The sequence below is a fragment of the Rhinopithecus roxellana genome, chromosome 5 (assembly GCF_007565055.1).
Source record: "Rhinopithecus roxellana isolate Shanxi Qingling chromosome 5, ASM756505v1, whole genome shotgun sequence".
In the NCBI taxonomy this organism is placed as follows: Eukaryota; Metazoa; Chordata; class Mammalia; order Primates; family Cercopithecidae; genus Rhinopithecus; species Rhinopithecus roxellana.
The window spans coordinates 146,172,196-146,183,473 of NC_044553.1; positions in this window are offsets into that span (position 1 = coordinate 146,172,196).

Sequence of the window (11,278 nt, forward strand, 5' to 3'; positions counted from 1 at the left end):
GTGCAATGGTGCAATCATAGTTCACTGCAGCCTTGAACTCATGAGCTCAAACCATCCTCCTGCCTCAGCCTCCCAAGTAAGTAGGACCATGGACACAAGCCACCACACTTGGCCCCAAGATGCATTTTGGAAATAAAGCCAAGAGGACTTGCTGATGGGGTAAATTCACTAATTATTGTCACTTCCAGTAATGTCCTCTCTCTTACTCATTCTAAGGGGTAATTGTGGTAATTGTTTTTTTAAAAAAAAAATTCATTGAGATTTATTTCACATACTGTGCAATTCACCCAGTTAGCTATATAATTCAAGAGCTTTTAGTATATTCAGAGTTGTGCATCCATCAGCGCAATCCATTTTAGAACACAATCTAAAAAAGAAGCCCTGCATACTTAGCTGCATTTCCTCAATCCTCCCATTTCCTCAGCACAAGGCAAACAATAATTTACTTTCTGTCTTTATAGATTTGCCTATTCTGGACATTTTATAATAATGGAATCATATAGTAGGTGACCTATTGTGTCTGGCTTCTCTCAGCATAATGTTTTCAAAATTCATCCACCTTGTAGCATGGATCAGTACTGCATTTCTTTTTAGGTTCAAATAATATTTCATTATATGGATACCACATTTTATTTATTCATACATCACTTGGTGGACATTGGGGTTGTTTCTACCTTGGGGCAACTATGAATCATGTTTTTATAAACATTTGTGTACAAATTTTTGTGTGGACCTATGTTTTCATGTCTCTCGGATACCAAGGATTAGAATTGCTGGGTCATATGGTAACTCTATGTTTAATCATTTAGGGAATTAACAGAGTATTTTCCAAAGTGGCTGCATCATTTTGTTCCAACCAGAGGCATAGAAGGGTGCTCGGGTGTCACCTTTGAAGCTTTTTTTTTTTTTTTTTTTTTTTTTTTGAGGCAGAGTTTCACTCTGTCACCCAGGCTAGAATGCAGTGGCACAATCTCGGCTAACTGCAACCTCCACCTCCCAGGTTGAAGAGATTCTTGTGCCTCAGCCTCCAAAGTAGCTGGGATTACAGGTGCCTGCCACCACTCCCAGCTGATTTTTATATTTTTAGTAGAGACAGGGTTTTGCCATGTTGGCCGGGCTGGTCTCAAACTCCTGACCTCAAGTGATCTGCCCGCCTTGGCCTCCCAAAGTGCTGTGATTACAGGCATGAGCCACCAGGCCCAGCCTAAAGCATTTCTTGACCTCTCCTTCCTTACATATTACCCAAGCTGAGTTCAATACTTCCTCCATTCTCACCAACACCCTTTGCATAGCCTTAGTTCTTATATTGCCGTATTGTCTTCACTGATGTTCCTAACTCTCTGTAGGCACCCTTGTCAAGGATTATCTCTTTCGCTTCTCCATTTCCAAAGCCTAGCACAATTCTTGGCACACAGTTGGTTTCCAATGTCTCCCATAATTGGATCAAACAGGCAGTCTGGATTAATTGCAACAGAGTCCCAGATACTTTCAAGCCAGTCAATAAAATGTCTTAGGTCTTCAAGGGTGCTCAGAAAAATCAAAACAAAATCTAAAAGCTAGCTGCTACAGAGCTGAGGCAAAAGGGAAAAAAATTATCTGCTTCTGTAGCTGCCACTGACAGATGTTATAAATGGGTAATTTACAAGTGTGTAATTTACAGGATATCTACGGCAGTGCCCAGAATGCTGATTCAGAGAAAACATGGGTAAGTAATGAGATTTTTATGGAACAGTTTTGTTCAGGATTTGTAGTATTGGTTTCTGAGTAATCACTAACGGCTTCCCTGGTCACTCCTCACCCCTCAGGCTGCAAAACAGGGATTCAGACAGGGTCTCAATAATACACATTTAAATAATTATTTCATATCTGACCAGGTCTGCTCTTTGGACATGATCACATGATCTGTTTTTCCCTGGCAGTCCTAATAAACACAGATGGGCAAACAATCCCTTAAGCTGTTGGAGTTTAGGAAAATCTATTCTTCTTCCACAGCTTGGCACTTTATCCATTTTCACCCCTCATTCATTTTTGCATTCTTAATTTCACTGGCATGAAAACATGATCCTCCTGTTATCCAAAAGGCACTCTTAGGCTTCAGGTTTCCTAAGAGATTTTAATTATGGAGAAAATCTTGGAAATGCAGAGAAGGTCGAATGAGGATTATAGCTCTTCAGATACAAGTAAATAGGCTCAAGCTCCGGGGCCAGCTCCATCACCAACTCATTGAGGAGTTCACATTTGTAAATAACAAAGGATTGAACAAAAGTTGCAGTTTCCAGCATAAGAATTCTAGAATGGTAGAACTCCTCAAAATATTCTTTTGGTTTTTAAAACTATAGAAACACAAAGTTTGCCTGCAAAAGCTACCTAAATACCTAAACCATAACATTTTCAATCGACATAAAATATTCTAAGCATATTTGAAATAAAATTCCTAATTTCCCCCCCCAAATCTACTTTATCCTGATCCACCCACCCTTATTCAATGGAATGATCGATCACTCAAGTAGTTGTTCAAGCCAAAAATTTAGCACACATCTTGGGTTTCCATCTGACCCTTGTACTTCACTTCCAATTCATCAGGAAGTCCTGTTGGCTTTACTTCCAAATATATCCCAGATTCAACTATTTTTCTCCATTCCCATTGTTTCTAACCCCACCTAAACCACTATGCTCTCTCACATGGCCTAATTCATTAACCTCCACACAGTCTCCCTATTTCCACAGCAATGGTTTAACCCATGGCAATCCATCCTCCATACTCCTCAACCTGTGACTCCATTCTCTCAAACCTTGCAATAGTTTCCTTTCCCCTTAGCATAAAGTCTTGTTTTCTAAAATCTTGTTTACTGCCCACAATTCTGTCCCAACTGCACCTCCTTCCGTTTCCTTATGTATTACTCATTCTCTTACTGCTATAAAGAAATACCTGAGACTGGATAATTTATAAAGAAAAGCAGTTTAATTGGATCAAAGTGCTGCAGGCTGTACAAGAAGCATGATGCTGGCATCTACTCAACTTCTGTGGAGGCCTCAAGAAGCTTACAATCGTGGCTAGTGCAGGAGCAAGAAAGAGGAAAGAGGTGCCACATGCTTTTAAATGACCAGATCTCATGAGAGCTCACTCACTATCATGAGAACAGTCCCAAGGGAGATGGTGCTAGACCATTTGTGAGAAATCTGCCCCCATGATTTAATCACCTCCCACCAGGCCCCACCTCCAACATTGGGAATTACATTCCAACATGAGATTTGAACGAGACACACATCCAAACTACATCATTCTAACCTTGATGCCTCCCAAATCTCATGTTCCTCTCACACTTCAAAATATAACCATGTCTTCCCAATAATCCCCCAAATTCTTAACTCATTCCAACATTAACTCAAAAACCCAAAGTCCAAAGTCTCATTTGAGACAAGGCAAATCCCTTCACCTATGAGCCTGTAAAATCCTAAACAAGTTAGTTACTTCCAAGTTACAATGGAGATACAAGCATTTAGTAAATATTCTCATTCCAAAAGACAGAAAAATGACAAATGAAAGGGGCTACAGGCCCAAGGCAAGTCCAAAACCCAGCAGGGCCATTACTAAGTCTTAAAACTCCAATATAATCTCCTTTTACTCCATACCCCACATCCAGACCACACTGGTGCAAAGAGTAAGTTACCAAAGCCTTAGGCAGCTCCACCCCTATGGCTTTGCAGGATGCAGTCCTTGTGCAGACTTGGGACTTGGTGCCCTGCATCCCAGACACTCTAGGTCCAACCATGGCTAAAAGAGGTCAAAGTATATCTTGGGCCATTACTTCAAAGGGTGCAAGCCACAAGCCTCGGTTACTTCCATGTGGTGTTGGGCCTGTGGGTGCACAGAAGTCAAAAAATGAAGTTTGAGAACTTTCATCTAGATTTCAGAGGATGTTTGTTAATGCCTAGATGTCTAGGCAGAAGTCTGCTGCAAAGTGAGCCCTCATAGAGAACGTGTGCTAGGGCAATGCAGAAGGGAAATGTGGAGTTGAAGTCCCCAGAGTCCCCACTGGGGCACTCTCTAGTGGACCTGTGAAAAGAGGGCCACTGTCCTCTAGATCCCAGAATGGCAGATCAACCAACAGCTTGCATCATGCACCTGGAAAAGTCACAGGCACTCAATAACAGTTCATGAAGAAGCTGTCCAAGACCATCAGAGCCCACCCCTTGCATCAGCATGCCCCAGATGTGAGACATGGAGCCAAAGGAGATAATTTCCAAGCTTTAAGATTTAATTAGTGCTCCACTGGGTTGCAGACTTTCACAGGTCCTGTAACTCATTTGTTTCAGCCAATTTCTCCCATTTGGAGTGAAAACATTTACCCATGCCTATGCCTCCATTGTGTCTAGGAAGTAACTAACTTGCTTTTGATTTTACAGGCTCATAAGCAGAAGGGACTTGCCTTGTCTCAGATAAGACTTTGGACTGTGGACTTTTGAGTCAATACTGAAATGAGTTAAGGTTTTCGGGGACTGTTGGGAAGGCATGGTTTTGAAAAGTAAAATTTTATCAGTTTTGAATTGTGAAGAGATTTGAGAAAAGAGAGATTTGGGAGAAGCCAGAGGTAGAGTAATATGGTTTGGCTCTGTGTCCCCACCCAAATCTCATTTCGAATTGTAATCCTCATGTGTCCAGGTGTCAAGGGAAGGACCTGTAATCCTCATGTGTCAAGGGAGGGAAGTGACTGGATCATGGGGGCAGTTTCCCCCATGCTGTCCTTGTGGTAGTGAGTGAGTTCTCACAAGATCTGATGGTTTTATAAGCGTTTGACAGTTCCTCCTTCACACTCACACACTCTCTCTCTCTCTTGCCTGCTGCCATGTAAGACGTTTCTCCTTTAGCTTCTGGCATTGTAGGTTTCCTGAGGCCTCCCCAGCCATGTGGAACTGTAAGTCAATTAAATACCTTTTCTTTATAAATTACCCGGTTTCGGGCAGTTCTTTAGAGCAGTGTGAGCATGGATTAATAAACCCACAAAACCATTCTTCTCAGCTAGACCTCCAACCTGTGATGGGAAGGGCTGCTGCAAAGGTCTCTGAAATGCCTTCAAGGCTTTTTTCCCATTGTCTTGGCTATCAGCAGTTGGCTTCTTGTTAGTTATGCAAATCTTTCTAGTAAGTAGTTGTTATGCAGCCTCCTGCTTAGATTCCTCTCCCAAAAAAGCTTTTTCTTTCTCTGTCACATGGCCAGACAGCAAATTTTCCAAACTCTTTGCTCTGCTTCTCTTTTAAATATAAGTTCCAACTTTAAGTCATTCCTTCATTCTCACATCTGAACATGGGCTGTTAGAAGCAGCTAGGCCACACCTTGAACACTTTGCTGCTTAGAAATTTCTTCCACCAGATACCCTAGGCCATCATTTTCAAGTTCAAACTTTCACAGACCCCTAGCTAATGGATGTAATGCAGCCATGTGTTTTGCTAAGGTGTAACAAAAGTTATCTTTACTCCAGTTCCTAATAAGTTCATCATTTCCATCTGAGACCTCGGCATCCTGGACTTCATTGTCCATATCACTATCAGCATTTTGGTCACAACCATTTAACCAGTCTCTAGAACATTCCAAATGTTCCTTCATCTTCCTGCTTCTGAGCCACCCACACTCTTCTGACCTTTGCCATTACCCAATTCCAAAGTTGTTTCCACATTTTCAGGTATCTTTATACCAATACCCCACTCCTCAGTACCAATTTTCTGTACTAGGCCATTCTTGCACTGTTATTAAAAAAATCTGAGACTGGATAATTTGAAAAGAAATTTAATTGGCTCACAGTTCTGCAGCCTGCACAGGAAGCATAATACTGGCATCTGCTTGGTTTCTGTGGAGGCCTCAGGAAGCCTACAATCATGCCAGAAGTTGAAGGAGGAGCAAGCAAATCACATGACCAGAGCAGAAGCAAGAGGTGGGGCAGCTGCCACACTCTTTTAAACAACCAGATCCCATGAGAACTCACTATCACAAGAAGAACACCAAGGGGATGGTGCTAAACCATTCATGAGAAAACCACCCACATGATCCAATCACATTTTACCAGGCCCCACCTTCAACAGTGGGGATTGCAATTCAACCTGAGATTTGGGTGGGGACACATATCCAATATATATCACCTTCCAACTCAATTATAGTTTTCCATTCTCACTGTCCTTCTTTCTAGTCCAAGAAAAAAGTCAAGCTCCTTCTCTCCTGTCTTACTCCATTTTGTGTTGCTGTAACACAATACCACAGACTGGGTAATTTATAAACAATAGCAGTTTAATGACCTCATGATTCTGGAGTCTGAGAAGTCCAAGAACAGGAGGTCACATCTTGTGAGGACCTTCTTGCTGTGTCATAACATAACAGAAAGCATCACATGGTGAAAAAAGCCTGACAGAGAGAGAAAGAGATGGAAGAAGGGAACCAAACTAATCCTTGTATCAGGAACCCACTCCCAAGATAACTAATTCATCCCTTAATATCAGCATTCATTCATAAGGGCACGAATCATCTTACCTCTCAGCACTGTGGCATTGGGGATTAGGTTTCTAACACATGATCTTTGGGGGAAACATTTAAACCATAGCACCTCCTCTAGGCTGTACTTACAGGAATCCTTCATCCAGATATTTAATGGCTGACTCTTTACCATTTGGGTTTCAGCCCAGAAGCCACTTTCTTTAAAAGTATTTCACTCTCACCTATCTGATACAGCTCTATCTAAACTGATAGAGGGACTCTATTAATTAACATTGACCACCATAGTCTTTATCTCACAATTATTATCCTCTTTTCATTTATTACTATTCAAAATTAAATTTTAAAGTTTAGGCCGGGCACGGTGGCTCAAGCCTGTAATCCCAGCACTTTGGGAGGCCGAGATGGGCGGATCACAAGGTCAGGAGATCGAGACCATCCTGGCTAACCGGGTGAAACACCGTCTCTACTAAAAAATATAAAAAACTAGCCGGGCGAGGTGGCGGGCGCTTGTAGTCCCAGCTGCTCTGGAGGCTGAGGCAGGAGAATGGCGTAAACCCGGGAGGCGGAGCTTGCAGTGAGCTGAGATCCGGCCACTGCACTCTAGCCTGGGCAACAGAGCGAGACTCTGTCTCAAAAATAAAATGAAATAAAATAAAATAAAATAAAAAATAAAGTTTAATTAGATTATTTTCATTTTACTGTTTTGTTTACTTTTAATTCATACTAGAACAATGACTGGCATATAGTGGTACTCAATACAAAGTTGTAGGATTTTATTGTTTTTGGTCAGAGGTGTTTTCAACTCAGTTACTAACACTGATTCTCTTGGACTGATCTAAACTCTGATGACAGTAACATGTTTATGATGTTTAAAAAGGAGAAAAAATGGTTGATAATGATAAGTATTATGAAGACAGCTAAAATTTTTTGAGCCCTTACCAAGTGCCAGCCATTGTGATAAGTATTTTATGAGCATATCTCATTTAATCCTCACAACAACCCTATTACATAAGTACTTGCATTATTCTCACTTTATAGATGAAACAACTTGAACACAAAGAGACCTGTGGCTTCTGTGGAGTCCTCAGGAAGCTTATAATCATTGCAGAAGGTGAAAGTGAAGGAGAAAGCACATCACATGGCCAAAGCAGGAGCAAGAGGAAGGGAAGGTAGCTCTGGGCATTATGAAGAAAGGTGAGAGAACCAGGGCTTCAGTCTATGTTGTCTAAACACAAAGTTTAAGCTCTTAATTATTATAGTGTTATTCTCCTAATAGTTCTAGTTTAATCAACTTTTTCCACTAAAATTAAGTTTCTAGGCAATAAAAGTAATGATCATATGTCATAATCTGAGAAAGTTTCAGAAATGTGTAAGGATTATGTAAAAGTGTCATAAGAGTCCAACTGGTCCCTATGGGGATTCCTTAATCTAACAAGGCAGACAACTGGATTGTCAGCACCTCCAGTTTCAGATAGCAATCAATCAAGTTCACAGATACCACTTTGCTAATTTGTTTACTTCCCGTAATTAAATAGCCACCAAGCCGATATGATAGGGATGTTTGAGAATCAAGCCACTCTCTGTAGGCAAATCCACACAGTAAACAAGGTTATGAGCAGACATTTGCTTGGTAAAGATGGAATAAAAGCACAAGGTGAGTGCAAAGATGCTAAAGATTGATGCTCGTAGCCCCATTTTTGTGGGGAGAGGGACAGAGGGAGGACTTCACAGGTGGAAGTCCCTCCCCACAAAATAAAGGAACCTAGCCAGGCATTACATCCCTTCAGCTTCTTTCTGGTAAGTATTTTATTTATTTGCCTGTTTCAAAATCTACAGTCAATTCATCTTTGTGTCTTAGACTAGAAAACATTTTATTTCTAAGGTGACTTTGTACTTTTTCACACTGATCTAAGTCAGTGTTATAGCTTCACTCTCAGAGAACAATCTTACCTATTTCAAATTCTTGTGGGGCATTTTTCGGTCCCTCCATTCTGTCTGCAAAAGAGGATTTGTTGGTCTAGACTGGGAGGGGGAGCAGTAGAAAGCACTCAGCTGGTGATCCAGGTCCGTTCCAACGCTCAACTCCACAACTTAACTAAGCAAGGGAAAAATAATGTTTCCCCAACCCCTTTTTCTCTTCAGAGGTTTAAATCTGACACCAGCAACAAGGCACCTTCTGCTTATCAATCTGTCTTAATTCATCACTTAAAACACTTGATCTTACAACCTTCCCTGCTTGTATCATAATGAAGAGAAAAATTGATGGGCAGTTAGGGCAAAGGCTTCGCCAACTGCTGTTGCTTTTACATCAGGCTTGCCTGTGAGCATGTTTCTTCCTTTCGCATCTCTCCCTAACTCATCACATGAATTAAAAGCCATAGGGACTAAAACATCTCAAGCAAGGTTCTGCATTTCAGGAGATCTCAGAGCCACATCTTTGGGATAGCCTTGGGCTAAGCATTCTCTGTCACCTTTTTTTTTTTTTGAATCAGAGAGCATGTTCTTGGTATTGGCAATATATGGAGAGACAAAAATCCTGGAAAAGAGGTTACCCTCTGAGAATTGAACTAGTAAAATATACAGTATGATTGTGATTAGCCATCTGTGAGCATAAAGCAAAAGACAGCCTGTAAATGTGTCACTGAAGAATTTGCAGACACCCAAACCTCCAATAAAGATGATGGGAATAATCTCAGGGAGATGAGTCTGGAACTTGACAGCAATTTAGGAAGTGGGAAACTAATCAATTGCATTGTACTCTGCCTAAGGAAAGTATAGGGAGGGAGTGAGACGGCCACTCCAGGGAGCATTCAACACGGGATCTCCAGGGCTATTACCATCCTGAGCTGAGGAGAAGAGAGAGCCCCGGGAAAAATACCCCACATCTTTCTTGATTTTACCTGAAGGTCTTGGGGAAATTAAAATAAACGTGAATATATTATAGAGCAGATAACTAGAGAAAAATTCTGTGAACCTTTTGGTTTATAATTGACAAGAAAAAGAATTTTTTTCACTGCTGTCACAATTTCCTTCTACAGAAAAGAAACTCTTGCTTAAAAATGTTAGTTTGATTATTTAGGGCTGTCATCAATTTGTTCAGTCTCATTCTCTCTCTCTCTCTCTCTCTCTCTCTCTCTCTCTCTCTCTCTCTCTCTTTCTCTTTCTCTCTCTCTCTCTCTCTCTCTTTCTCTTTCTCTCTCCCTCTCTCTCTCTCTCTCCCTCTTCCTCTCTCCTTCATAATTGCTGGCCAGAATTGTCAGATCCAGATCCTCTCCAATAGCCCAAGGCATCCAAGCCAAGCCCTTGCCTAGAATGTCAATATGATGTATCATTTATCAGTGAGAGTCCAATCAGGAGACAGAAATCACACTGGTAATTCAGACAGGGAAAACTGAATATAAAGAATTATTAACTAGCAATGGGAATTGCCAAGTAAGAGGTAAAGAGCAGGTTAAAGCAGGGGTCAGTGTGCAGGCCAAATCTGGCCTTGCCCATTCGTTTGTATGTTGCCCATGGCTGCTTTTACACTCCAGTATGCAGTTGAATGATTGTGACAGAGGCAAAATGACCTGCAAAGTCTAAAATAGCTACTCTGTGACACTTTATATAAAATTTTGCTGACCCTTGCTCTAAAGAATACAGGAATAGCAGATAGGAATAATAGCAATAATAGCAAATAGGAAACAATGACTTCCTCTAGGGCAGAGACAGAGCACCCAAAGGAGAGCAACCTAAGGAAGAACCCTCCCCATCCACCTACCTACATGTGCATACACACACACACACACACACACACACACACGAGACCCAGTGATGTATTCTCAGAAGAAGTCATATGAAGAAAGCTCAAGACATTTATCAACAGAGAGGTCAGAAGTTGAAAACAGGAGTTTATGTGATATTTCTATCTCTAGAAATAGCCCTTCCAGCCAGGAGATTAGATAAGTCCTCTTTTGAGAAACCTAAGAGGCCCAAATTAAAGGCCTCCAGACACTGATATTAGGCATGGAGATAGCTGTGAATCCCAGTAGCTTGAATATTATCTATTATTGTGTTCCATCCACACCTTCAGTGCTTCTCATCAGCTGTTACCCGTTAATGGATAGCCAGATATGACAAATGGGGCTTCCCATTGAGTCTCATCACACTCCACCATGAGAAGAACCCAAAACAGAGCAAAAGCTCTCAACATTTGGGAAAACCCCACAATAAAGCAACTGAAAAAAATAAAAAGAAAAAAGAAATCTATAAGCTTTCGTGAATAAGAGAGAATAATAAAACTGGAGAGATTTTAAAAAATCATTGTGGATATATGTTTTTAAAAGACAAGATGCTTCATAGTTAAGATTGGAGAATAAACAATTAGAAGAAAACTGGAATATTATTAGTAAAAATTTATTTATTTATTTATTTTTATTTATTTATTCTTGAAACAGAGTCTTGCTCCATTGCCCAGGCTGGAGTGCAGTGGCATGATCTCGGCTCACTGCAACCTCCGTCTCCCATGTTCAAGCAATTATCCTACCTCAGCCTCCTGAGTAACTGGGATTACAGGTGCCTGCCACCACACCCAGCTAATTTTTGTATTTTTAGTAGAGATAGGGTTTCACCACGTTGGGGAGGCTAGTCTCAAACTCCTGACCTCATGTGATCTGCCCGCCTCAGCATTCCAAAGTACTGAGATTATAGGCATGAGCCACGGTGCATGACCCATTAGTCAAAAATTTAAAACGTAAAACAGGTCCGATGACAAAAATGAAAAAGACATCTCAGAAAGTAGAAGAAATAAAGCAA